We start from the raw sequence: 27886 nt of genomic DNA, 5'->3' as shown, positions 1-27886 counted from the left end.
GTTTTGCATAGAGGGGTGGGGAGGACCTGGAGGGGAGTTTTAGCTCCAGGCTATTTTGAGCCAAGTAACATTCCTTCATCCCAGACCCTAAGGAATATATAGAAAAAGAGAAAGAGAGGTGGGCGCTGTTAATATTCAGGGCTTCTTCATGCTGATAAATGAGGGTCCGGGATTTGTGGTCTGGGAGGAAGGAAATCTAAGGCTCGTACTGTTGATTTTTTATTTTAGCCGTCAGGGTCTCAAGCAAAAGAACAGTCTTGACTTGGTCTCGGGAAATGGCTCGGATTCGGCCTTGGAGGAATCTCTGGAAAAGATTAAACAAACAAGGCCCAAAGGTGAGTAGGAGGATGATAAAAATGAATGGTCTGAGAAGGGGTAAAAGTTATAAAAGGTTTTTTGTAGTCACAGAGTGGAGATGTAATCTTCAATGTGTTCGAGCATGGATCTTTGAGGACTCGAGACCCAGATATCTGTCTGAAGTTGCTTCAGGAATAATTGTAGCCGTGAAACCGACAGGCTCATCCGTTGCCAGCTGGGGTTGGTGGAAACTGTGAGAACTTTAGAGTTGTAGGGCGTGTGTGAGAAACTTGAAAAGTATTAATCTGGCAAGCATTTTTATCATTGGGCTGTATAACCTTTTTTTAACCGGGTGATGTGTATCCAAGGGGTGATTTCTTTCAATGTTGCAGTGGTAGGGATCAGCAGAATTACTGTGTAGGGTCTTTGTCATTTTGGGGTTAGATCTGAGTGGGACTGAACTGTCATATAGACTTTATCTCCTATTTGAAGGGATGGGTATGGAAGATTGGGATGTAGTCGAGGGAGTAAGTTATCCATATGTTGCAAAGGGCATCTCGTATCTGGGCAAGGAGAAGGAAGGTGGAAAGGCAGTTTGGGACTGTCCTGGGAGGGGGAAGATTTAAAGGTGTTATGGGTCTCCCATATATGGCCTCAAATGGACTGATATTTAAGGGGTTTTTTTTGTAAGGCCCGGACCTTTAAGCTGGCTAAAGGGAGGAGTTTTGTTCAGCCTTGATGAAGTTCGATTGTTAATTTGGTCAGAGTTTCTTTTAGGACTTGGTTGGCTTTCTTAACCTTTTCGGAAGACCAGGGATGATAAGGAATCTGAAACCTCCAAGGAAATAGAAGGGCTTGTGTAATATTTTGGGTGATTTGGGATGTGAACTTGGGCCCGTTGTCAGACTGGAGGGAGGAAGGCATTCCAAACCTTGGGAGGATTTCAGTAAGAATAAGCTGAGCCACAGTAGGGGCTCGTTTGCTAGTAGTTGGGAAAGCTTTAATCTATCTAGAAAATGTATCTACAAAGACTAGGAGAAGTTTAACCCTTTTTACAGGTGGCATGTGGGTGAAATCTACCTGCCAGTCTTGTGTGGGAAGATGTCTATGAATTTGGTGGGTGGGGAAAGGAGGGGGGCGAATGTTAGAATTAGGATGTGTCTGTTGACAAATGGTAGAAGTTTGAGTCAGATCATTTAAATAAGACACATCATCTTTAGTCAGTTTAATAAAGTTCCGAAGGAAAGTCTTAAGTACTTTTATAGAGGGGTGGAAAAGGGAATGTAAATATGAAAGTAATGTGTGGATGTTAGGCTCACCAATTTTGGCTATAGTAAAGACAGGACTCAGAGAAGGCAATGGCTCCCCACTCCAGTGCTCTTGCCTGGAAAATCCCATGGACGGAGGAGCCTAGTGGGCTGCAGTCCATGGGGTCGCTAAGAGTCGGACACGACTGAGCGACTTCACTTGCACCTTTCACTTTCATGCATTGGAGAAGGAAATGGCAACCCACTCCAGTGTTCTTGCCTGGAGAATCCCAGGGACGGGAGAGCCTGGTGGGCTGCCATCTATGGGGTCACATTAGAGTCGGACAGGACTGAAGCGATTTAGCAGCAGCAGCAAAGACATGACTAACAGAGGTGGCTTGTTGTTTTGTTCCGTGATTTGTTATATTGTTATAAAAGGAGATAGGACTATGTCGCTGATGTCTCAGGCAATGTATTACAGCAGTTTGTTTTGGGAACTGAGCTACATCGAGGAGTTTAGAAATAAGAGACGCGTTGAGAATAGGTGTGTCTTTCTGAGTGAGCAATCTCTTCTCTTTTCCGATTATAATGTTAGAATGTAATATGTTATAGACATATTTGGAGTCAGTGTAAATGTTTATCTTTTGATCTTTGGCTAGGGTCAAAGCTTGTGTAAGAGTTATCAGTTCAGCCTGTTGTGAGGATATGTGAGTTGGAGTGTGGCTGACTTGATGAGGCGAGGGGAGATAACTTTTTGGGCTGTCCCTGACCTATAGCGTATCGAGCCCCAAACGGGGCTTGTTTTGGGGCAGTGTCATCTGTGAACCAGGATGGGACTTTGGGGTCAGTAAGGGGCTGATCAGTTATATGTTTAAAGGTATTAAGTGTCATACCTAAGGTCTGAACACAGTCATGAAATAGGTGTTTTGTTTCTGGATCTGGTGTAGGGAGCAAGCTAGCAGGATTAAGAGGTTTATAAGGCATAAAAGGGATGAGTCCAGGAGGTGTGTGTGGAGGATTTGTAGTTGAGCAGGGGGCAGAGAAAGGAAAGCCTAATGAGAGAGTAAATTTTTGAAGGAATGAGGTGAGCATTTAGAGGAACATTTCGGGTTAGTTTTTGGGCTTCAGGCATTAAGAGGGTGATTGCAGCTATGTAGGAGAGGGTCTGTTGTAGAGGACGTGGGTAATAAGCTGGCAAGGTTAAGGGGAGAGCAGGGGGAGAATGAGAGCCGGGGGTCGAGGAGAAAGGCGTGTAGGACCTGTACTCTGGAAGGGGGAAGGGAGAGGAAAGCCGATGTGATAATAAGTCTCGGAAGGCGTGTGGAGAACAGACTGTTAATGGGGCATGTCTAGAGAGTTTATTTGTTTCGGGTATGAGGGCTGCGATAGCTGCCATGGCCTGTATGTAGGGAGGCCACCCCTTGGTCACCATGTCAAGCTGTTTTGACAGATAGGCTATGGGAGCCCAGGTGTCTCCAGCCCACTGGCATAGAAGTCCCAGGGCCTATCCTTGGTTGGAATGGGCAAAGAGAAAGAATGGTCTGATGTGATCTGGCAGGTGGAGAGTCGGCACTTGGAGGAGGCTCTGGGTGAGCTGGCGAATAAGATTGGCCAGAGAGGAAGGGTTAAAGAGGGACTCATCCAGACATCTTTTTGTTGTCTCATAGAGCAGCTTTGCAACGAGGGAGAAGTTAGGGATCCAGATACGGAAAAAGTTTAGGAGGCCGAAGATAGACAGGAGTTCTCTTTTTGTTTTTGTAAGTATACAGTTAATTAAGGCCTGGATTTTATCTGGGGGAATAGTTTTTTGTTGGTGGGATATGGAGAGCCCCAGGTAGGTGATGTTTGTCTGTACTACTTGGGCCTTGGATCCAGATACCCAATAACCCCAGGATCTCAGGGCCCCAAGGAGTTTGGCAGTATGTTGGAGGCAGAGTTTTTGGGTTGGGCTACAAAGGAGGAGGTCATCTACATATTGGAGGAGATGACTTGAAGCTAGGTCGAGTGTCTGTAGGTCCTTTTATCAAGCCTGTCCAAAAAAGTGGGGGCTGTCTCTGAACCCCTGGGGGAGAACTGTCCATGTTAGTTGTTGGGAAACATGAGTCTCGGGGTCTTGCCAGGTGAAGGTGAAAAGGGGTTGGGAGGGGGGGGGGGATGGTGAAAAAGGCGTCTTTGAGATCTGATATGGTGAAGTGGGTTGCAGTCGGGGGTATGGCAGACAGAAGGGTGTAAGGGTTAGGGACTCCTGGGAATGTTGGCGTGATGGCCTCATTGATTTTTTGCAGATCCTGGACGAGTCTCCAAGAGTTTGGTCTCTTTTTACTGCCAGAATAGGGGTGTTGTGTGGTGAATGGGTAGGAGTTAAGATAGAGGCTTGAAGAAGATGGTCTATGGTAGGCTTAAGTCTTTTGTGGGCCTCCGGGGTGAGAGAGTACTGTTGTTGGGTGATTATAGTTGAGGGGTCTTTTAGGATAATGTGGACTGTGGGATGATGTTTGGCTATGGATGGGTGATCAGTGTCCCCGACTGGAGGGTCTAAGGCAGGTAGATCTAAGGGAAGGTTAGGGGTGAGGGAGAGGGACGGTCTGGTGCCATCTGCGTGCAGAATATAGAGACTGTATCAAGGGGGGTATGGTAATAAAGACTCTCAATTTGGATAACGAATCTCCCCCTAGGAATGCCATTGGGCACTGAGGCATTATGAGGAATGAGTGTATGAGGGTCAATTTTCTAAATTGACAGAGTAATGGAGGGCTGATTTTTGGCCTTAAGGAAACTCCAGAGACCCCCTTGATTGTGAGCTCTGAGTCTTGAGTTGGGCCAGAGTAGGAAGTTAAGAGAGAGAAAGCAGCTCCAGTGTCTACTATAAAGTAGATCTTTTTTGCAGCCACTACCCTGTCTACCCTAAGTTCTGAGCTCGTGTCCAGGACACGGGCTGGGGGGCTGGAACCTGGGTCCGGTCATTGGAAAAACTCTCATAGGGTTGAGCTGGGGTTTTGGGAAGAAGTGAGGATCTCACCAGGGGCGCCAGGGTGTCCCTGTGGACATTCTATTCTCCAGGTCTGGCAGGTGGGGACCTCCCCAGGGGTGTCAGGGCGTCCCTGGGGACAGTCTACCTCTCAGTGTCCCCACTGACCACAGGTTGGGCATGCTTTTGTGGGGGGCCATGAGTTCGGGCATGTTTTTGTCCAGTGTCCTGACTGGTTGCATTGGAAGCAGGGTCGGGGTGGGAGTCTTAAGTTCCAGTCTGTGATGACTTGGGCCGGGCTGATCTTAATTGTTGCTGCCAAAAAGGCATATTTAGCTTTTCTCTCACGGTCTTTTTCTCTCTTAGCCTCTTTCTCTCTATTACTGAACATCTTGAAGGCTATTTTTAGAAGGTCTCTTTTTGGGGGTCTCAGGGCCCTTTTCTAGCTAGCATAGTTTTCGGCAAATATCGGGGGCTGACTGGCTTATGAACTGGACATGTGGGTACAGAAGTCCAGCGGGGGTGGAAATATCTAGATTAGTGTATTTTTGGACTGCCTCAGTAAGCTGTGAAAGAAAAAGGTCAGGATTTTTATCTTTTTTTTGAGTCATTTTTCTAATCTTACCGTAGTTAACATGAATGTGAGAGCTTTTTAGCATTTTTTTTAGTAAATAGGTGATCACATGATGCAGATACTGGATGTTGGCATCGCCTGCTTGATATGTCTACCGTGGCTCAGTTATAGGGACTGCATCATCAACCACTGGATTAGTCTTATCTCGGTTATGGAGCTGATCAGCATGAGTCTGGGCTGCCTGTCATATCTGTTTCTTTTCATCAGGGGTTAAAGTGGCCTTTAGGATGTGATAAAGATCACTCTAGGCTAAACGATATGTTTGTGTAAGGCAGAGAAATTTTTTTTGTATCTAGTAGGATTTTTTTGAAAAGGATCTCCATTTTTCTTCAATTGGGCTCATATCAGAAATTAAGAAAGGCACATGAACCCATGTAGGGCCCTCTGATCCTGCTAGCTTTCTGAGAGGAAATGTGTTTGTTTCAGGTCTTGGCCGATGGAGGTGGGGTGGAAATCTCTTTTGGGGTTTTGGAGTCATCACTTTCTGTTTTGGAGGAGGAAGGGCTAGAGGATGGGGTCTCCTCTCTGGAAGCTTCTTTTCAGGGCGATAGGGAGGAGGCTCATCTGGCTGGTCAAAATTGGGGGCTAAGGGTTCAGGGGGCCTTTTAGGGAATTTAGATTTGTATTCTTCTGTAATGGAGGGGGAGAGAGAGCAGAGGAGGGTTTGATGGGTAGAACAGTCTTTGTAAAGAGAAGGACAGCTTTTGAGGTCTCAGAAGGCTTGAATATAGGGGACCTTCGACCATTTGCCATTCCATTTGAGGAAGTTAGTGAGATCTGATAAAATATTGAAATCGAAAGTCCCGAACTCAGACCAGCGGTTTTGGTTGTCTAATTGGTATTGAGGCCAGATCTGTATATAAAGTTGTTTTAAGCGGTTAGCTTTGAGTTCAGTGAGTGAGAGTGGTCTGAGATTTTTGAGAACACATGCCAGAGGAATCTTTTCGGATGGATTGGCCAGACCCCATAATTGAAAGGCAAGCAGAGGCTCCTATTGGGAGCTCGAGTCGTCACCCGTAGTCGCAACAGGAGTTATGAGAAGAGAGCTCTGTGTCGAAGTGGACTGTCCCCCACCATCATCTACAGAGTGGCCCTAGGCCGGGGGTCCCCGGGACCCAGAAAGGACTGGGTTCTAGGGCACCTCTAGAGCACCGTCTGGATCTTACCTTAATCTAGGGGCCGGCTCGAGTGGAATGTTGCATGTAGAGTGGTCGAGTGGCAAAAGGCCTCTGTCCTGGAGTTGGTCGGTCTCGTGGAAAAGAAAGTGTAGAGAAAAGAGGAAGAGAGAAAGAGAGAGAGAGGCCAATATTCTTTGGGTTATGTGGAAAACCAATAAAGCCCTTACACAGGACTTGTACCGCTCATGAAGGCACAGGGCGTCCTCTCGAGGAGGTCTTGAAAGCCCGGGCGGGAAAGTGAGCTCGGCAGGCTTCCATGCTCCAAAGAGCTGGCCGTGGAGAACTAGAAGGAACCTCAACCTCCTGGGTTTCAGCACCAAAAATGTAAGGTAGAGGAGTTAGAGAAGGTGAGGTTCAGAAAAAGAACGAGACCAGCACTTTACAGGAACAGATCACCTTTAATGAGGTGAGAAGGGGCAGCAGTCAGATTAGCGACCTGCTGCACTAACCTAAGAAATGAGTAAGTATATATAGGCCTGTATGTGGAAAGTTGCTGTCTTAAGGGGGCCTGTTCTTCTCCAAAGTTGTTCAGAGTAATTATGTCTTAAACAGCTGGGGCAAGGAATTTTGGAGATCGGCCAGAGGCTGGACCAGCTGGGAGCTGGGCATAATCAACCTTAACAAATAAGTGAAAATTAAGACTGGATCGTTAACCTACGTTGTGTATATATGCTCAGTAGCTCAGTCGTGTCCGACTGTTTTTGACCCCATGGACTGTAGCCCGCCAGTCTCCTCTGTCCATGGGATTTTCCAGGCAAGAATGGAGTGGGTTGTCACTTCCTTCTCTAGAGGATCTTCCTGACCCAGGGATTGAACCCATGTCTCCTTTGTCTCCTGCATTGGCAGGTGGGTTCTTTACCACTGAGCCACCTGGGTGACGAGCTAATTAACTTCTCACCCTCTTGGGGACCTTCTTCCTCCACAGCTCCCTCTTCTGCCTTCACCCATGGCCACCACCTTCTCTTGCCCCAGGAGGCCTGCTGGGCTGGCCCATTTGTTCTTCCACTTTAGCTACTTGGGAAACTGGCCAAGTGTGGCCTCAGCTTGGCCCAGCCCCCTGTCCAGGCCCCTCTCTCAACTCCTTTGCAGCCCTTCCTAGGGGCCTTGGGCGTCTCAGTGCGTCCCCCAACCTCCTGGAGAGGATGGAGACCCACAGCAGCCCTTTCAAAAGGAGAAATCTCAGGCTGGGGAGGTGCGGCAGGGGCGACCTTCTCATTCCCTGTTTCCAGATCATTCCTCCTCCAGTCTCCTGGCCCTTCTGAACACACGCCAACCAGCTGTGGCAGCCACGCCTCTGTCCGTGCTGGCGTCCATCACCTCCCCCCCACCCCCAGCACTCTGGGGGCCTGCTGCCTATCATCCACCCTGGCCTGGCTCTCCGTGGCTCCCACATCCACACAGATGCTCCGCAGCACCCAGACCTCCTGATGTTGCTTTCTCCACTCCGCCAGCCGCCCACTCCCAGGGTCGCTCCCCAAGTCCCCACCCTGATCACCGGTCTCACCTTCCCAGCTCACATTTTCTTCCATGGGTGCTTTGTCTAAAACCCCCACTCAAGGACTCCCCCACTGGCCGTCACCCCTCCAGCTTTCCCTTCTGCCTCTCCCACCTCGGAGTCCATGGTCTACCATTTGGATCTGATTATTGTATTTCCCTTGTAGCTCAGTTGGTGAAGAATCTGCCTGCAATGTAGGAGACCAGGGTTCGATTCCTGGATCGGGAAGATCCCCTGGAGAAGGAAATGGCAACCCACTCCAGTATTCTGAGGAACCTGGCAGGCTACAGTCCATGGGACTGCAAGAATCAGACACGACTTAGCGACTAAACCACCATCACCACTGTCTTGCAACACCCCCACCTCTTGCTCCCTGCTCCCTTCATCGTTCTCGCCTATTGGCAGAGCCTCCCTGTGGCTGAAACCTACTCTCCACTTTCTCCCCAGAGAAGCAGGAAGCTGCTGAGACAGTCTCACAGCTCGGCTGCTGGGGAACACCCCCTCAGCTGGGCACTGGCCTGGCCTGGAGATGGTCCCCTTTTCCGGATGTGAACATGGACAGAACTGAAGGGGTGTGGAGGGTGAAAGGGAGAAAGGATGTGCCAGAAGGCCTTGAGAGTTTCTGGCTGGAGGGAGCTGTCGGGTGTGCTGTGGGGCCATTTTCTGAGATGGGACAGATGGGGAGAAGCAGGTCTGGAAGAGAAACCCAGGCTTCCTGCAGCGGATTCTGCCCGGTTCACCTCCCACACCCACCGTCTGCCACTGCTGGTCTCCTGCCTCCTTCCAGCTTAGCCCCATGGTCTTATTAAAGCATCACACAGAATACATCAGCTAGCTTCCTTAAAACCTTTCAACGGACTCACATCTCACTACAGAATTAACCCAGTGTCTACAACCCCCACCCCCCTTCTTTTTTTTTAGAAATCTCCAACATCTGTATCAGCAGGAGGTTTTATTTATTTATGGCTATGCTGGGTTTTCATTGCTTTGTGTGGGCTTTCTCTAGTTGTAGCAACCAGGGGCTACTGTTCATTGAAGTGCTTGGGCTTCTCATCTCATTGCAGTGGCTTCTCTGGTTGTGGAGCATGGGCCCTAGGCGTGTGGATTTTAGTAGCTGTGGGTCGCGAGCATGGATTCAGTGTGGTTGTGGTGCACAGGTTTTGTTGCTCCGCAGCATGTGGAATCTTCCCGGAGCGGGGATCAAACCAGTGTCCCCTGCATTGCAAAGCGGATTCTCATCCACTGTGCCACCCGGGAAGCCCCTACAACCTTTTTCTAATCTGGCTGCTGGCTTCCTCTTCTGTCTCATCCCTTCCACTTTCCACTTCACTCACATCGAATATTCCAGTTCTCCGGCTATGCAGAGTGCCTTCCTTTTGCTCCTCCGATGCCCTGGGCACGGTCCCACCCCAATACCTTTGCAAGTGCTGTGCACTCAGCCTGCTGTGCTCCTCGCATGGCTGGTGACTCAGATGTCACCTTCCCAGGGAGCCTTCCGGATCCAGTGCATCCCACCAGTCACTCCTAGTCACATCACCCTGTTTGCCGTGTCTTTCACAGAACTTATCATCACCTAAAATTACCTTGCTAGTTTGTTTGAGTCTAACTGTCCCCCACACCCCAGTGAGGGGTCTTGCTTGTGATACATTCCTGGTCCGTGACACATACTAAGCTGTCAATATATATTTGTTAAATATATAAATAGATGGAAGAGAGGAGGGAGGGAGGGGTCCCTTTCTCCAGCATTGTTGTGAGGATGAGCTGTGATGCTGGGTGGGCAATCACTCTGGAGACTGGCTTATGCCACACGTGGTGGGTGTTTTGCTCCAGCCCCACACCTGGCACATCGTAGGTGCTTAGTAAGTACTGATGAATGAACTCATGCAACACAAGGCAGGATTTAGGGTGTAAAGAAAGTGCAGATAAAGTGCCAGGGGGCAGAGGGACCTCATCAGAGGAAGAAGGTGGGGCATCTGGGGGGCTCTGGCTGGCCCTCCTGCCCTTCGAGTCTCTCCAGCCTCATCCCTCGCCAATCTCTGCCCCGCCCCACCCCCACGATCGCATCTCCTTCCACTCTTACCCTTTCCCACCTCCAGCTCTTTGTTCACAATGTCCTTCCCTCCTAAAAAGCCTGCAGAGGGGCCGACTTCCACTCATCTGGCACATCTTGGCTCAGCCCTTCCCCAATTTCTTCACTGATGCTCCTTAAACCCTGCACTATGCCTGTCACTATACCTCACTTTCAGGCATTGGAAAGACAGCTGAAGACAAGGTGTGAGGTCCCTTGCCCTCGTGGAGCTGACATTCTAGCGGGTGAAACAGAGAGCAGACTGATCAGAAACCAAAACATCAGCCTCCTCCAGGAAGCCTTCCCTTTCCCCAGTCTCCCCTCCGCAAACCTGGGGCCTCTTCTCTGGCCACGGTGCCCCTCCCCCACTGCACTTGATTTCCACCTGTCTCTGTCTCCACTCAGGAGATGGGACGGCCGAAATTCCTGCCTTTTCCACCTCTTATCCTGACAGACCTGGCACTGGTGATAACTGTAGCTTTGAGTTGAATTTCAGAGGCTGAAAAGTTGAGGCGTGATGTTCTGAGCGGAGGGGCGGGGTCAGGGTACTGTGTAAGTGCCTGCGTGTTTGGGGAGAGGATGGGGTGCAGGTGAGGGGTGGGGTGAAGGCTGCATGACCATTATCATGGAGGGCTGCTTAGGTTTCAAATGGGGTTCTCTAGCCCTTGCTTTGCAAAGGGAATATTTTCTTACCTATTTTACTAAAACATGTTTTAGTAAACTATGTTTTACTAAAGCGCTGAGATGGGCTCAGTCACCTATGAGGTCACATCTGAATAAGTTGCCCCACCCTCTTCCCTGTCCTGCCCAACAACAACTTGTAGAAGTGGAGAACTAAGCGTCACAGTCTCAATCAGCAAGTGTCTGGCTTAGGGAACCTGTTAGGTGACCAAGAGGTTAAGTAGAAGTTGGAGTCACTCTCATGAGTGACCTATCCATATAGGGTGGTAAAGGGAACTGGGATGGCTTGGGGACATCCCTAACCTTTGAGGCTGACGTCATGGTGATAACCACTCACCCACAACACATCTCGTGGTGCCCATGCTCCACCGAGGTGAATGAGGTCCCTCGCACGGGGCTGTGTGTCTGTTGCTCTTACGGGCACGCAAAGGGAACCAGCCTCTGCCCCACCCCACCAGGAAATGGCAGAGACGCTAGAATCATTTGAAAAGCTCTTCATTCTTTTATTCGGCAAGTATTTTCCAGAGTCTTCTCCTATAAGTTGCCCAGCACTAAAGGAGTAATAAACCATACATAGGTACCTTGGAGATATTACAGATTCAGCTCCAGACCAGCACAAGAAAGCAAATATCTCAATAGAAGGGGTCATACAAAATTTTTGGTTTCCCAGTGCCTACAAAACTTATGTTTACACTATACTGTAGTCTATTAAGTGTGCAATAGCATTATGTCTAAAAAAACAATGTACATACCTCAATTTGTGCTCAGTCATATCCAACTCTCCGCGACCCCATGGACTGTAGCCCACCAGGCTCCTCTGTCCACGGGATTCTCCAGGAAAGAATACTGGAATGGGTTGCTATGCCCTTCTCCAGGGGATCTTTCTGACCCTGGAGTCTCCTGCCTTGCAAGTGGATTCTCCACCCACTGAGTCACCTGGGAAGCCCCAATTTAAATTTACCTTAATTTAAAAATACTTTATTGTTAAAAATGCTAACTCATCTGAGCCTTCAGAGTCCTAATCTTTTTGTAAGCCTCCTGAAGGGTGTGGCATCACACAGGAGGAGGTACTTGAGATGGGCATTGAAGGATGGGCTGTGTGACCATCAGATAGAAGGGTGTCCCAGAAGAACAGACACTTGGGGATGCAAAGAGGTGTGAAACAGCAGGTCTTGTGCAGTGAGCATCACGCAGCTCTGGGTGTGGCTCCATTTATCATGGCCATCCTGTGTGCCCAGCACTGGACCACACTGTTTCACTAATCAAACCCAACTCGAAAGTGATCTATAGATGGATAAGCTGATGCCCAGAGAGGCTTGGTAATTTGTCTGACGTCCTATATAGCCAGTGACAGAGCTCAGGTTCAAATTCAGGCTCTTCAGGTTCCAAAATCTGTGCTCCTAACCACCACACTGAACTGCCCCATGACATGATACCTGAGAAGCTAGGGAGGACCATTCAGACTTGAGTACCAAGGGCAGAATTCCCTGAACACGTGCCATTTGAGCTCCATCTTCAGGAGACCTGTCATATCTTCAAATTTTCATTGTCTAAATGCTTCTCTTTGTTTTAAAATTTTTTTTTCTTTAGACTTATGGACATGGGGAGAGGGGAGGAGAGGGTGAGATGTATGAAAAGAGTAACATGGAAACTCACATTACCACATGTAAAATAGATGGCCAACGGGAATTTGCTGTATGGCTCGGGAAACTCAAACAGGGGCTCTGTATCAACCTAGAGGAGTGGGATGGGGAGGGAGGTGGGGGTGAGTTCAAAAGGGAGGGGATAAAGGTATACCTATGGAGGATTCATGTTGAGGTTTGACAGAAAACAACAAAATTCTGTAAAGCTATTATCCTTCAATAAAAAAACAAATTAAAAAGAAAAAAAATTTTTTTCTTTATTTTTTTAAACTGCAGTCAGGATGACTTATAACGTTGTGTGAGTTTCAGGTATACCGTAAAATGATTCACAGTGATTCACAAACCTATTCAGGAAAAACACACACACACACACACACAAAAACCTATTCAGTAGGTTCTTGTTGGTTATCTAGTTTATATATAGTACTGTGTGTATGTTAATCCCAAACTCCTCATTTATCCCTCCTGAAATGCTTGTCTTTATGTGTTTCATTTTTAAAAACTCAAATTTAAGTCATTTCTTCTTGACATACAACACATATGACGAAGTACACAAATCAACTAACTTTCACTCAAGTAAGAAAAAGCAATTTTTCGCCCAGGTCAATAACATTATGAGCCCTCCGCCGCTGGCCTGGTACCACCTCCTAGACACAGACCCTCAGGTTACCACTCTCTGAGTTGTAACAACACAGATTAGTTTCATTTGCATTTGAACTTCTCACCATGGAACCATAAAGACTGCTCTTTTTATGTGTCTGGCTTAATTTATTCATTTGTGTAGTTTAATTTATTCATTGTCACTTTTATACAGTATTCCATTATGTGAATATAACAGGATGTATTTCTCCATTCTACTGCTGACATGTAACTTGTTTTCAGTTTTTGGCTATTATGAGTAGAGCTGCCATGAGTATTCTTATGCAAGATTTTTGGTGAATACACATACTCATTTTTGTTGGGTTTATACCCAGGAGTTGAATTCCTGGGTCAGAGGGCAATATGGAAATGCCCAGGTTCAGTGGATATGGCCAGTTTCCCAAAGTAGTTGTTATAAATTACATCCTCACTACCAATGAGTCAGAGTTCCAATTACTCCACAGTCCTGTCAACATTTGATATTGAAAGTCCTTTTTCTTTTTAGTCCTGGTGGGTGTACAGGGATATCAAATTGTAGTTTTAATTCACATTTCTCTGATGACTAATGTGGTTGAGCATTTTTCATCTGTTCATTGGTCCCTTATATATCATCTTTCTTTGAAATGTTTAAGCCTTTTTTGCTCATTTTTCTATTTGATTTTTCACTTCTATTCATTTTCCATGTTGACAAGAGTTCTATATATAATTCTGGATGTTATTCCTTAGATGGATATATGATTTATGATATCTTTTCCCAAATAAATTTATTTTATCGACCATGATTACTATGAATAAAAAATCAATATCACATGTCATGGATAGTAGGTAATTGCAAAATACAGAAAATAAAAAGAAGACAATGTTACTATATTCTAGCTAAATATCACACAGCTGGCAGCATGGTCAGAATCCTGTTAAGAGATTAGTAAGTGAAAAAGAGGTGTTAATGACATTCTAGCAGCACGTGGAGACTTGCCCCTTGATATCTTCAGAAGGCTGGAAAGAATTAGTGGTCTTCCCTGGCGGTTTCCTGAATGGTGCAGTGGTAAATAATCCACTTGCCAATGCAGGAGATGCAAGAGACTCAGTGGGTTCCATCCCTCCAGGGGGTTTAATCAGTGAGACAGGAAGATCCTTTGGGTAGGAAATGCCAATCCATTCCAGTATTCTTGTTTGGTTCCCCGTTTAGGAAAGATCCTACATATTGCATGGTGCACCCTATCACCAGATGGTCAACACCGAAATCAAATTGATTATATTCTTTGCAGCCAATGATGGAGAAGCTCTATACCATCAGCAAAGACAAGACCGGGAGCTGGCTGTGGCTCAGATCATGAACTCCTTATTGCCAAATTCAGACTTAAATTGAACAAAGTGGGGGAAACCACTAGACCATTCAGGTATGGCCTAAATCAAATCCCTTATGAGTATACAGTGGAAGTGAGAAGTAGATTTAAGGGACTAGATCTGATAGACAGAGTACCTGATGAACTATGGACGGAGGTTCGTGACATTGTACAGGAGACAGGAATCAAGACCATCCCCAAGAAGAAGAAATGCAAAAAAGCAAAATGGCTGTCTGAGGAGGCCTTACAAATCACTGTGAAAAGAAGAGAAGCAAAAAGCAAAGGAGAAAAGGAAAGATATACCCATTTTAATGCAGAGTTCCAAAGAATAGCAAGGAGAGATAAGAAAACCTTACTCAGTGATCAATGCAAAGAAATAGAGGAAAACGATAGAATGGGAAAGACTAGAGATCTCTTCAAGAAAATTAGAGATACCAAGGGAAGATTTCATGCAAAGATGGGCTCAATAAAGGACAGAAATGGTATGGACCTGACAGAAGCAGAAGATATTAAGAAGAGGTGGCAAGAATACACAGAACTGTACAAAAAAGATCTTCATGACCCAGATAATCACGATGGTATGATCACGCACACTCACCTAGAGCCAGACACCCTGGAATGTGAAGTCAAGTGGGCCTTAGAAAGCATCACTATGAACAAAGCCAGTGGAGGTGATGGAATTCCAGTTGAGCTATTTCAAATCCTAAAAGATGATGCTGTGCAAGTGTTGCACTCCATATGTCAGCAAATTTGGAAAACTCAGCAGTGGCCACAGGACTGGAAAAGGTCAGTTTTCATTCCAACCCCAAAGAAAGGTAATGCCAAAGAATGCTCAAACTACTGCACAATTGCACTCATCTCACACGCTAGTAAAGTAATGCTCAAAATTCTCCAAGCCAGGCTTCAGAAATACGTGAACCGTGAACTTCCAGATGTTCAAGCTGGTTTTAGAAAAGGCAGATGAACCAGAGATCAAATTGCCAACATCCACTGAATCATCAAAAAAGCAAGAGAGTTTCAGAAAAACATCTATTTCTGCTTTATTGACTATGCCAAAACCTTTGACTGTGCGGATCACAAAAAACTGTGGAAAATTCTGAAAGAGATGGGAATACCAGACCACCTGACCTGCCTCTTGAAAAACTCAAGAGATCAGGTATGCAGGTCAGGAAGCAACAGTTAGAACTGGACATGGAACAACAGACTGGTTCCAAATAGGAAAAGGAGTACATCAAGACTGTATATTGTCACCCTGCTTATTTAACTTATATGCAGAGTACATCGTGAGAAATGCTGGGCTGGAGGAAGCACAAGCTGGAATCAAGATTGCCAGGAGAAATATCAATAACCTCAGATATGCAGATGATACCACCCTTATGGCAGAAAACGAAGAAGAACTAAAGAGCCTCTTGATGAAAGTGAAAGAGGAGAGTGAAAAAGTTGGCTTAAAGCTCAACATTCAGTCAACTAAGATCATGGCATCCGGTCCCATCACTTCATGGCAAATAGATGGGGAAACAGTGGACACAGTGGCTGACTTTATTTTTTGGGGCTCCAAAATCACTGCAGATGGTGACTGCAGCCATGAAATTAAAAGACGCTTACTCCTTGGAAGAAAAGTTATGACCAACCTAGACAGCATATTAAAAAGCAGAGACATTACTTTGCCAACAAAGGTCTGTCTGGTCAAGGCTATGGTTTTTCCAGTAGTCATGTATGGATGTGAGAGTTGGACTGTAAAGAAAGCTGAGCACAGAAAATTGATGCTTTTGAACTGTGGTGTTGGAGAAGACTCTTGAGCGTCACTTGGACTGCAAGGAGATCCAACCAGTCCATCCTAAAAGAGATCAGTCCTGGGTGTTCATTGGAAGGACTGATGTTGAAGCTGAAACTCCAATACTTTGGCCACCTGATGCAAAGAGCTGACTCATTGGAAAAGACCCTGATGCTGGGAAAGATTGAAGGCGGGAGGAGAAGGGGACGACAGAGGATGAGATGGTTGGATGGAATCACTGACTCAATGGACATGGGTTTGGGTAGACTCCGGGAGTTGGTGATGGACAGGGAGGCCTGGCGTGCTGCAGTTCACAGGGTCGCAAAGAGTAGGACACGACTGAGGGACTGAACTGAACTGAACTGAACTACATGTTGCATGGTGCACCCTACCCCCAAAAAAAGAAGGTTGGAAAGAATTAGAAAAGAAATAACTTTCTCATTTTGCAGCTCCATGTTAATTATCACCTCAGTCTATCCTTTGTCCTGAGCCTTCTATAATTATACCACCCACCGTGTGAGGTGGGCATAACTGTTAGGAGAGGTGGTTGCAATGAGGATTTTTAAAAATTGTAACTAAATTAATTAACTTATTTTTTGGCTCTGCTGGGTCTTTATTGTTGTACAGGCTTTTCCCTAGTTGCAGTAAACAGGGGCTACTCTCTAGTTGCGGTGTGCAGGCTCCTCATTGATGTGGCTTCTCTTGTTGCAGAGCACCAGCTCTAGGGCGCTTGGGCTTTGGTTGCGGCTTGCTGACTCAAGGCACAGGTTCAGTAGTGGTGGTACATGGGCTGAATTGCTCCTCAGCATGTGGGATCTTCCCAGATCAGGGACCGAACTCATATCACCTGCTTTGGCAGGTGGATTCTTTACCACTGAACCACCTGGAAAGCCCCAAAGAGGTGTTTTTTTGTTGTGTTTTTTTTTAACTAAGGGGTTGACATATTGAAGTTAATGTTTTAGAAAAATCATTTAGATGACAATGTGAATAAAGAGCAGAAATAGAAGTGAGGGACCCAAGTTAGGAGGAGATGAATAAGTCCAGGTGATAAGGGTCAAGGGTCTAAAGCAGGAGTGAGCCAGGGACTGGGGTGAATGTGGGGACTGGAAAGAGGTAGAATCAGGAACAACGCAGTGGCTGTTGATTTGTTGAGAGAGTAAAAGGAGATGTCTAGGGAGACTGTGGGGGTTTTAAGTTGGAGGACTGGGAGGAGGGAGGTAGCAGAGACTGGAGAAGCAAATTGCATGAGGGAGGAGATGGTGAAATCAGTCTGTGATGTGTGAAAGGACAGGACTGTTTGCAGGACTTCACAGGGAGAGTCTCCCATTTCTTTATTCATTCATTCATTTCACAAATATTCACTGAGCACATATGGGTGCCAGAGGTGCAGCAGTGAACCCAATGAATAAGACTTCTGCTCTGATGGACCTTAACATTCATGGGAAGGATGGGTGGTGGGAAAGACAGATAAGAACAAGCAAAGGATGCACAGGGCTCAGGGCTGTGGGGAGAACTGGGGCCCTGATGGAATAAGCGCAGCAGATAAAGCTGCTGGTGTGAGTGAGCTTGCCTAGGGCGGGGGGCAGAGTGAACCAGAGGGGAGGGTGAAATGCCAGTGTTCAGGGGCAGCAGGGTAAGGAGCACCCTTTAAGTAAACCACAGAGGAATAATCAGAAGGGGAGGAGGGCAGAAGTGGATCACAGGAAGAGGGTCTCAAAGATCTTTCAACAGATGCATTCATTCATTTATTCAATCAGACTTTACTTGGCACCTTCTGAGTACCAGGCTCTGGGGAACCAGAGATGAATGTGAAGTCTCTGGGGGAGGCAGTCGTGTAAACTACCAATGATTAGGCTACACGAGAAAATTTCCATTATGGAATACACACAATGTATGTCCTGGGAGCACATAGACTGGGAACTCCCACTTTTTGGACCTACTATGTGCTGGGTTTCCTAGAGGAGTGGGCATGGAGTTAGAGAATGGGGGGAGGGGAGGCAAGGGCATTGAAAGAGAAGGACCAGCTTGAGCAAGGGCAGGAGGTGGTGAGTTCTGGCAGCCAGGCATCCATAAGCACCAGAGGGTGGAGCAAGCCAGAGGACCAGAAGGTTGGAACGGGCTTAAGATCATGCCAGGAGAGTGGGCTGAATTCAGAAGATGATGGAGCCGCTGCAGGTTTGGAAGAGAGTGCCTGCCAGTCGACACTGTTCCACCAGGCCCACAGGAGCGGAAGCCCCTGGGGATGGCACTTCTCAGCCCACCCCCAGCAGTTAGGGGGTGCTGCATAGAGGGCTGCTAGTGCCCACTCTGCAAGCCCCACAGAGCCCAGAGGGCCCTGGATGAGCCCCGGGGGAGGGGGTGGGCTCGTGCTGAAAAGCATCTTTCAGAGAGGCATGTGAGATCCAGGTAGACTATGGGGCACTCCTGCGTCTTGGGAGCATTCTTGGAAGAGTGGGCTGAGAAGTGAGGGCACCTGTCAGGGATGGAGAAGAGTGGATGGGGCGGGAGGCGTCAGGGTCCAGCCTGGTGACCTGAGCTCCGAGCCACCCCTGAGCAGGAGCTCTGGGCTGACGAGGGGCCAGAGCCCTCTCCCTCTGCATCTCCTCTTGGTCCACGTCTCACCTCACCTCCTCCCTCATGGCTTCCCTGGGGGCTCAGACAGTAGAGAATCTGCCTGCAATGCAGGAGACCCGGGTTCGACCCCTGGGTTGGGAAGATACCGTGGAGAAGAGAATAGCTACCCACTCCAGTATTCTTGCCTGGAGAATTCCATGGACAAAAGGGTGACTTAGAATACACACGTGCCTCCTCCCCTTCTATACAGTATCAACCTCATCTCCCAGCCTTGCAGTTTGGGGCTGTGCTGAAACTTGGGGGGTTGGGGGCTCTAGGGGAACAAGACTCTAGGTTCTCTTGGCCAACGCCCACAGAGGCCTAAAGCTCTGGGCAAACCCTCCCGGGTATTCAGGTTTGGGACTCACCCTTTGGGGAAAGGAGAAGGCAATTGCATCCTACTCCAGTACTCTTTCCTGGAAAATCCCATGGAAGGAGGAGCCTGGCAGGCTGCAGTCCATGGGGTCGCCAAGAGTCGGACACGACTGAGCGACTTCACTTTCACTTTTCACTTTCATGCATTGAAGAAGGAAATGGCAACCCACTCCACTATTCTTGCCTGGAGAATCCCAGGGACGGGGGAGCCCGGTGGGCTGCCGTCTATGGGGTCCCACAGAGTCAGACACGACTGAAGCGACTTAGCAGCAGAAGCAGCAGCAGCTTTAGGGAAAAGACCTCTGGCGCCCCCTACTGCCAGCTGGGCTTCAGCAATCCCAATCCTCTCTCTCCCACCCCACCCTGACCCCTGAGGCCAGAACACACTGAGGGCCAGTTTCAGTGGCAGGAAGTAATGTGGAACCTCACGGGGACCCAGGTCCGGCTTTTGATGTTTACCTGGACTCCGGCAGCTTCCTAATTGATCTCCCTCCCCGCTTCCTCCACTCACAAAGAGAATCTCTTTAAAAGCATAACTGTGGAATCAATTCAGTTCAGTCCCTCAGTCGTGTCTGACTCCTTTCCACCCCCATGGACTGCAGCACCCCCCTTCTCCCTGTCCATCACCAACTCCCAGAGTTTACTCAAACTCATGTCCATTGAGTTGGTGATGCCATCCAACCATCTCATCCTCTGTCGTCCCCTCTTCTTCCTGCCTTCAATCTTTCCTAGCATCAGGGTCTTTTCAAATGAGTCAGGTCTTCGCATCAGGTAGCCAAATATTGGAGTTTCAGCTTCAGCATCAGTCCTTCCAATGAATATTCAGGACTGATTTCCTTTAGGATGGACTGGTTGGATCTCCTTGCAGTCCAAGGGACGCTCAAGAGTCTTCTCCAACACCACAGTTCAAAAGCATCAGTTCTGCGCTCAGCTATCTTTAGAGTCCAGCTCTCACATCCATACATTACTACTGGAAAAACCATATCTTTGACTAGACGGACCTTTGTTGGCAAAGTAATGTCTCTGCTTTTTAATATGCTGTCTAGGTTGGTCATAACTTTTTTTCCAAGGAATAAGCGTCTTTTAACTTCATGGCTGCAGTCACCATCTGCAGTGATTTTGGAGCCCAGAAAAATAAAGTCAGCCACTGTTTCCACTGTTTCCCCATCTATTTGCCATGAAGTGATGGGACCAGCTACCATGATCTTAGTTTTCTGAATGTTGAGTTTTAAGCCACCTTTTTCACTCTCCTCTTTCACTTTCATCAAGAGGCTCTTTAGTTCTTCGTTTTCTGCCACAAGGGTGGTGTCATCTGCATATCTGATGTTATTGATATTTCTCCTGGCAATCTTGATTCCAGCTTGTGCTTCCTCCAGCCCAGCATTTCTCATGCTGTACTCTGCATATAAGTTAAATAAGCAGATTGACGATTTACAGCCTTGACATACTCCTTTCCTGATTTGGGACCAGTCTGTTGTTCCATGTCCAGTTCTGTTGCCTCATGATAACAAGTAATGAACTACCCAGCATGCAACGACTTAAATGGCTCTTAAGGACATTACACTGAGAGCAAAAAGCCAACCTCAAAAGGTTACATACTTTATGATTCCATTACACAACATTCTCAAAGTGACACAATTGTAGAGATGGAGAGCTGACCAGGTTGCCAGCCATCCAGGAAGGGGAGGGAGGGCGAGCCTGTAAAAGCGCAGCAGAAGCCATCTCTTTTAAGGTGATGGAGCAATCCTGTATCTTGTTTGTGACGGTGGTTTGATGAATCTAGACATATAACAAAATGCCATGGAATTATATGCAAAGACACACAAAAAATAAGTGCATGCCCAAAATGGTGAAATTGAGAGAGGTCTATAGTCTAGTTGTGTCTAATGTCAATCACTTTTCTGGCTTTTGTAACAAGCTACAAGTATGTAAATTGTCATCACTGGGGGAAGCTGGGTGATGTGTACATGGGACTTCTTTGTACTATTCATGTGACTTCTTTTGAGTCAATAATTCTTTCAAAATAAATCGCTTATGCAAAGGGGAAGAAAGCACACCTGGCCGTATCAGCTACCTGTTTATCTCTGCCTTGTGTCACCCGGTGGCCTACAGAGGATGAAGTCCGGTGAACGAAAAGTGCCACCTCCTTCAATAAACCAAGCTCTCCTCTGAGGCTGGCAAGGGAAGAATACGCCCTCTTGGAGGTCACAGGGGGCTGGGCCCCACAACATGGGGGTTGTTGTTCAGTTGCTTAGCCATGTTCAACTCTTTGCGACCCCATGGACTGCAGCACGCCAGCCTTCCCTGTCCTTCACTAGCTTCTGGAGTTTGCTCAAACTCATGTCCATCCAGTCATCTCATCCTCTGTGGCCCCCTTCTCCTCCTGCCCTCAGTCTTGCCCAGCATCAGGGTCTATTCCAATGACTCAGCTCTTCGCATCAGGTGGCCAAAGTATTGGAGCTTCAGCTTTGGCATCAGTTCTTCCAATGAATATTCAGTGTTGATTTCCTTTCAATCCTAAAGATGCTGGATGATCTTCGTTTTTTGAATGTTGATTTTTAAGCTAGCTTTTTCACTCTCCCCTTTTGCCTTCATCAAGAGGCTCTTTAGTTCCTTTTCGCTTTCTGCCTGGGGAAACTTGCTTGTTAATTCCAGTTGGTCCTCTCCTGTATTGGCCTGAGAGAGCACTCTCTCACCTCTGATGCTCTGGTCCTCAAGTGGACAAAGCGCCCTTCTCTTAACACTGGGGGCTCAGTCTTTTTTTAAAAAAAGTTTTTCTCTTAAAAATTTTTAACGATGACGTAAATTTTGCAATTGGGAAACAAATTTTTTTAAGTTAAAAAATTTTGAGACACCTCAAGCTTCATATCCAGATACAGTCACATATGAAAATCATATCTGAGCACTTAAAAAAAACTTAATTGATTTACTTTTGTTTATTTTTGGCTGTGCTGGGTCTTTATTGCTGTGCTTGGGCTTTCTCTAGTTGAGGCGAACGGGGGCCACTCTCCAGTTGCAGTCCGAGGGCTTCTCTTGTTGCAGAGCGCAGACAGTAAGCGCACAGGCTCAGTGGTTGCAGCACGTGGACTCTAGAGTTCGGGCTCGTCGTGTGGCCCACGGGCTTGGTTGCTCCTCGGCATGTGGAACTTCCAGTACCAGGGACTGAAACCATGTGCCCTGCATTCACAGGCAGATTCTTAACCACCGGACCACCAGGGAAGTCCTTAGAACTTTTCTATATCAGTCTAAATCATTTCAACGGCTGTGTTCCTCTACATGATGTTCGAAGGCTAATTAAGCATTGAAAGGCAAACATTTCACCAGCTAAATATTTAGTCCTATTTCAGTAAGACATTTTATTTAAACATATTAATAAAATTTCACAAGAATACAGCCTGGGAGTGGGAGAACGATCCAGTGACAGAAGCTGCTTACATGTGTAACACAAGAATAAGCCTCTGTGAAAATGCTTCTGCAGGGGATGCTGGTGTCCTCTTGGGTATCACGAATACACTCCTGGGGCTCAGTCTTAGGGAAAAGGCTGTTCTGGACTGCCAGGAAACAAAAAAGCCATAGCCCAGTGTGCTGTCCTGTCCCCTGCCTGCACCCTGGGGGCTCCTCCAGGATGCTTCTATGGGTCCCATCATAGAGACTGTCTTGCCCCAGGACCCAGGACTCTCCCTGGGTCCGAGGAAGGAGGATTAGCAGGACTTCACCATGTTCCAGCACTAGTTTCTGGGCCACGTGTGTTGCACGTATCTCATTTTATAATCATAAGAAGTCTCCAAGGCCAGTGTGAATGTCCTGACCATCCATATGAGCTATGGAGCTGTACAACCTGGCCAAGGTCCCTTGATGGGAAATGAGAGCTGGGTCTTGAACTCTGACTCTCTACCTTTTCATGTATTGGTTCATTAATGAGTATCTACTGAATACCTATCACGTGCCAGGCATTATGCTAGGTGCCAGGCATACACAGGTGAGCAATAACAGATTCCTCACCCTTCTGGGGCTTATAGTATCATGGGGGTGCGTGTGAAGTCGCTAAGTCATATCCAACTCTTTTGTGACCCTGTGGACTGTAGGCCTGCCAGACTCCTCTGTCCAAGGGATTCTCCAGGCAAGAGTACTGGAGTGGGTTGCCATGCCCCCTCCAGGGGATCTTCCCAACCCAGGGATCGAAGCTGCCTCTCTTTTTATCCCCTGTACTGGCAGGCGGGTCTTTACCATTAGTGCTACTGGGCGTAGATAACAATAAATAATCATGATATATGGTTGTAAAATGCCAAGCTGAGATAAGAGAGGCACATGGGTCTCCAGTGGTATATAACCAAGAAAACTGACTGAGCTGGGCATTCAGAGGAGCTGCCTGAGGAAGGGTTGCCTAAGCAGAATGCAAAAAGAGGACTGAGCAAGCGGAGAACAGAACTGCACTCAGACCACTCCGACTCCTTGTGACCCCATGGACTGTAGCCCACCAGGCTCCTCTGTCCGTGGGATTCTCCAGGCAGGAATACTGGAGTGGATTACCGTTCCCTTTTCCAGGGGATCTTCCTTGACCTAGGGATCGAACCCAGGTCTCCAGCCTTGCAGGAATATTCTTTACGGTCTGAGCCACCAGGGAAGCCTGGAAGAGTGAGCAAGGACTGCAAATGGAGAGGAAGGAGCCAGCTGGATGTTGTGGTACCACCCAGGCGCCCCTCCAGGACTGAAGTACTAATTGCCCCAGCTTCAAGAAGGTTGGCAGCTGAGAGCTCTCATCTGAGCCTGTCTCTGGGACGAGCCCTGAGCTATAGAGACCTCTCTGCTCAAATTCATGCACCCCACCGCCAGCCCCACCTCCCCCAATTGTCCAAAGCAGCCTTGATCCAATGACTGGTAGATAAGGCCTTTTACAGTCCTGGCCTCATTGCCACAATGGGGGGCCTTGCTGAGCGTGTCCCAGCCTCAGTTTCCTGCGGGGTTGGCTGAGGCCTGAGATGGGCCTGCATCACAGTTCAGCTTTTCCCTTGGTCCAGCCCTGTCACCGCCTTTATCCCACACAATCCTTGAACGCCCCCCAGTTAACTGCCTACAGGCTTCTCTCTGTATCCTGCAGAACTCAACCTGAGACAGCAATTAAAAGCAGAAGAGAGGAAATGGCCAGTGATGGGGGATACTCTCTGAAACAAAGGCAGGAGATGAGCTGTATGTACCCTGGAGAGAGGTCTGCTCTGAGGTATCAGGGGCAAGGAGGTGAGGGGGTTGTGGTGAGGCAGCTCCGAGCTTGATGGTGGGATGTACAAGGGTTCCCATCTTTTCTGTGACGTAGTGAGGTCACCTGTTGAGAGAGAGAGAGAGTGGGGGCAGGGGGCTGGGGAGAATGAAGGCTTCAAACAGATGTCACAGCCAGTGATAGAGAACAGAAACCTCCCACGTTGCAGGTTGGGAATGTACAATGATGCAATCAGCGGAGAAAACCAGAGTTTGACCAAAACTGCAGTTAACAGTTCCTCAAAAAGCTAAACATAGTTACTGTATGATCTAGCAGTTCCACTCCTAAGTATATATGGAAGAGAGTGAGACATATTCCTATGAACCGACTGTGTCCCTCCCTAAGTCATGTGTTGAAGTTCTAACTCTCCGTGTGACGGTGTTTGGAGGCGGGGCCATTGAGAGGTAATTAGGTTAGATGAGATCATGAGGGTGGGGCCTCAGGATGGGATTAGTGTCTTGATAAGAAGAGGAAGACATGGCTGATTCATGTCAATGTATGACAAAAACCACTACAATATTGTAAAGTAATTAGCCTCCAACTAATAAAAATAAATGGGGGAAAAAAAAGAAAGAAGAGGACCGGGAAAAAAAAAAAGAAGAGGAAGAGATGAGTACATTTGAAACTAACCCAACATTGTAAATCAACTAGAGTCCAATATAAAATAATTTAAAAAAGAAAGCCATTACCAGAATCATTTTTAAAATAAACAAACTGATGAATTTGGCCCTGTGCGGTGCTCAGCTCTGTCTGACTCTCTGTGACCCCATGGACTATATCCCACCAGGCTCCTCTGTCCATGGGGAGTCTCCAGGCAAGAACAGTGGAGTGGGTTGCCATGTCCTCCTCCAGGGGATCTTCCCAACCTAGGGATCGAATCCAGGTCTCCGACATTACAGGTGGATTTTTTACCATCTGAGCCACCAGGGAAGCCCAAGAATACTGGAGTGGGTAGCCTATCCCTTCTCCAGGGAAACTTCCCAACTTAGGAATTGAATCACAGTCTCCTGCATTGCAGGCGGATTCTTTGCCAACTGAGCTACCTGGGAAGCCAAATTTGGCCCTAAAATGCATTAATTTTCTTCACTATAGAACTATGCCACAAAAAGCTTGATTATAACTTTTCAATTGAATCACATGTACTATAATTAATTGGTTGATTCCTATTATAGATAAATTCATAAAGGTGAAGCTGAAATAAATTATGTTGTCAGACAATGCAATGTAAGTTTTTAAGGATATTGAGTGAGGCATTATAGTGAGTTGGCTGGTTCCCATTTTACAGTGCAGCAGAAGATAACCAGAACGAATTCTCAAGACTTCATTTTCAAGACTTGAAAATGAAACTGGCCAATGGTAGCCAGTACTTGGCTATTGTTAAGTTTACCCCCCCCAAAATATTTGATAAATGAATGAATACTTTTTACTCTTTATTTTGAATTTTTTTGACTCAAAAAAAGAAAAAGCAAAGAGGAAGAGATGAACTTTCTCTCCCTCCCTCCCTGTCCGTCTCTCTGCTACATACAGACACAGCAAGAAGGCAGCCATCTGCAAGCCAGAGAGTCCTCACTACAACCCCACTGTGCTGGCATCCTGATCTCAGACTTCCAGTCTCCAGAACGGAGAGAAATGATTTCTGTTATTGAAGCTACCCAGTCTATGTGATTTTGTTATAGAAGCCCAAGCTGACTGAGACAGTATTTCCACATTAAAAACTCATGCCTGAATGTTCACAGCAGTATTATTCATAACAGCCCCCAGATGGAAACAATCCAAATGTCCATCAATTAGTGAGTGGAGAAAAAAAAAAATGTCACACACATGTTTTTTTTTTCAGTAGTCATGTACGGATGTGAGAGTTGGACCATAAAGAAGCCTGAGCACTGAAGAATTGATGCTTTAGAACTGTGGTGTTGGAGAAGACTCTTGAGAGTCCCTTGGACTGCAAAGAGATCAAACCAGTCAATCCTAAGGGAAATCAACCTTGAATATTCATTGGAAGGACTGTTGCTGAAGCTCCAACACTTTGGCCACCTGATGTGAAAAGCCAATTCGTTGGAAAAGACCCTGATGGTGGGAAAGACTGAGGACAGGAGGATAAGAGGGCAACAGAGGATGAAATGGTTGGATAGCATCATTGACTCAATGGATGCGAGTTTGAGCAAACACCAGGAGATGGTGAAGGACAGGGAAGCCTGGCGTGCTGCAGTCCATAGGGTCACAAAGAGTCGGACGCGACCTAGCAACTGAACAACAACAAAATCTGTACAGTGGAATGTTATTTGGAACACGATGTAGCCCATGTAGCCAGGGGCTATATGGATGAATCTTGAAAACATGTAGCCCGTAGACTAGTGGGGACGGCGAGGACATGGAGGCACAGTTACATCACAGGGAGGCAAGTGTGATGAGAGAGAAAGGCCTGTATGATCTGAGAAGAGGTCTGAGATCTGGGAAAGGGGTGGGGGCAGGTGTGAGCTGAGGCTGGCAGGAGGAAGAGGAATTAGCCAGGGGAAGAGGAGGAAGACGGGAGACTGTGGGCCCAAAGGCAGGGAGGCAAGGAACATTCTGGAGTGGACTGGGAGCTACACCGATGGGCACAGAGGTGTGCAGAGGTAGGAGGTGTGGCTGGGAAAGGCCTCAGGGATCTTGGTCAGATGGCTAAGGGGAGGATGGAACAGGAAGGGAAGGAGCCCATCCGGATGAGAGGTTGAGTGGAGGTGGGAGAGGCGGAGTTGGGAAATATTTAGAAGGAAGAAGATAGGGACTTGGTGGCTGACTGGTTACGGAGAGAGAGGCGCCTCGGGTGCCTGGAGGTGCTGTGCCCTGAAATAGGGGGAGGGGCTGGTGTCAGTTTTGTTGCAGGCACGCTGCACTTGGGGTGCCTGGCAGGCACCCATATGGGTGGACATTTGCACTTGGAACTCGGAAAGAGCGCTTTGGGCTGCTGACAGAGATCTGGGTGATGCACACGCTGGCTTGGTGACTGAGTCCCCATAGTGGATTGGATGAGGATCGTCAGGGAGGGTGGAGGGAGAGAGTGGTGGGCCAGGGACATTTACAGGCTGGGCAAAGTCTCATGTTGCTTTGAGCAAAGAATGGTGTGTCTCTAGGATGACAGGCAGTTCAGAAGTCCACTCATATGAGAGCTGGGCATGACCAACAGACTTAGCATCCAGGCAGGCACCAGAGGCTGTTTCCAGGGCAGACACCTGGCTGTCGGAGGACCTGGGGCTTCTGCTGAGAGGGAGAGAGAGACTTGGGGAGGGGGCCCCCTGTGACAGCCCTTATCAGCTGTGCTACCCTCACTTATTTTTGTCTGTCCCCTGACCAGATGGCACTTCAAGACAGCAGATACTATTTCTATGCATCTTTGTCTCTTCAGACAAAATCCAACTCATCTCAAATGTATTCACTGTATACCTTCTGGGTTGCAGTGGAGTGTTTATGACTGAGCTCAGACTTCTGGTGGGCTCACAGTAGATGCTCAGACCGTGTACATGAAGCTCTGCCACCAACCTGCCCTGTGACCTCAGGTGAGTTATGACATCTCTCCAGGAGTTTGCTCATTGGGAGTAGGTAATTTCTTTCCTTCTTTCTCTTTCTTTTTTAAAAAAATAATTTATTTGGCACCAAGTCTTAGTTGCAGCATGCAGGATCTTTTAGTTGCAGTA

General features: G+C 47.4%; 1 long non-coding RNA gene across 1 annotated transcript; it reads left to right on the top strand.

Annotated features, from left to right (window-relative positions):
* LOC122440243 lies at positions 1–27847 on the top strand. The gene is made up of 3 exons (XR_006269072.1): positions 1–118; positions 229–335; positions 27547–27847. It is a non-coding gene; the product is annotated as an uncharacterized LOC122440243 (long non-coding RNA).
* Positions 27848–27886: the final 39 nt, after the last annotated feature.

Source organism: Cervus canadensis, chromosome 1, assembly GCF_019320065.1.
Source record: "Cervus canadensis isolate Bull #8, Minnesota chromosome 1, ASM1932006v1, whole genome shotgun sequence".
In the NCBI taxonomy this organism is placed as follows: Eukaryota; Metazoa; Chordata; class Mammalia; order Artiodactyla; family Cervidae; genus Cervus; species Cervus canadensis.
The sequence above is the reverse complement of the archived record's forward strand: the minus strand, read 5'-3'. Positions and strand labels throughout refer to the sequence as shown.